Below are 1,143 nucleotides of genomic sequence, written 5' to 3'. Positions count from 1 at the left end.
CCCCCCCCCTTAGTAGGACAGCTGAGGCAGGGGTGAAAGTCTTGGAACACCCCTATTCTGCATCCGTATGCTGTGATAGAAAAGGAAAGCACCAAGAGTACTTCAGAAATTTCCTTGACAACTCTCCATCCGTTCCTTGCCAGCTTATGGAAAGCACAAAGAGGTTTTAACACATTTAACAAACTGTTAAGTATGCACAAATGCATATTTGAACATAGAACTAAAAAGGCAGAAAACTTAAACCTTTTTATTTTCTGTCCACATTGTCAGAAGGAATTTATCATAATTTGTTGTTAAATAAGTCAAACTAATGCTTGTGTTAGTGACAGTTTGCAGGTTCTGCTTTAAGCAGAACATCTTAAACTGCCAATGTTTATTTGCCAGGGAATAAAAGCTGTTCTGTGATATGCACAATTCTGGTGCTACAAAAGACTGGGAACCCTTGCTCAAGAAAAGAGATTTGGCCTTCTGTAATTCCCTGCAAGAACCCTTATGACACTTTCATAATCAGTCTCCATATCACTTTTGAACAACTCTTAAGATTTTTACTCCAATGTTCTTGCATGTCGCTGTTTCTTTTCTTCACTTTTCCAGCATGTTCACGTTCATTTTCAGGCCATTGATAGCAATGGAAGAGTGCTGCAGACAAATATGTTTAAACTGCTAATACCTGTGGTACTTACTCTTCATGTATCCTTTACTTGAGAGAGCTTTTTGTCCTTATGGATGTCAACTGAAGTGAGTCTCACAAATCTTTGTATTAGTGGTAGTTAGCACATTTAGTCACCAGCAACAGAAGTGACTAACCAAACACATGATGAAAAATCTTTGTAAAATAAACACTAAACCAGGGTAGATGTAGGAGGTCTTAAAAACTATATATTAAATTGTTTCCACATATTGCTACATTGTAAGAAGTATGTTTTGTGAATTGATATTCAAAGCACTAAAACGAATCAATGCTATATGCAGTTTCCCCAGCTGTTCTAGCAGTGTTCTAGCAAGAGTGCCTGTTTTTAACCCATTAGCTATGATCTAAGTGAGCCACACAGCTTCTCTTAGTAGACATAGCTTCACGTTTTGCTTCTGTCAATCTTTGCTGAGATTTGTAGGTTGTTCTATACTCTGTTTTAAAAATTGGGG

The sequence above is a fragment of the Nestor notabilis genome, unplaced genomic scaffold (assembly GCF_000696875.1).
Source record: "Nestor notabilis isolate BGI_N333 unplaced genomic scaffold, ASM69687v1 scaffold4948, whole genome shotgun sequence".
NCBI classification, from domain to species: Eukaryota; Metazoa; Chordata; class Aves; order Psittaciformes; family Psittacidae; genus Nestor; species Nestor notabilis.
This window is presented reverse-complemented; position numbering follows the sequence as displayed.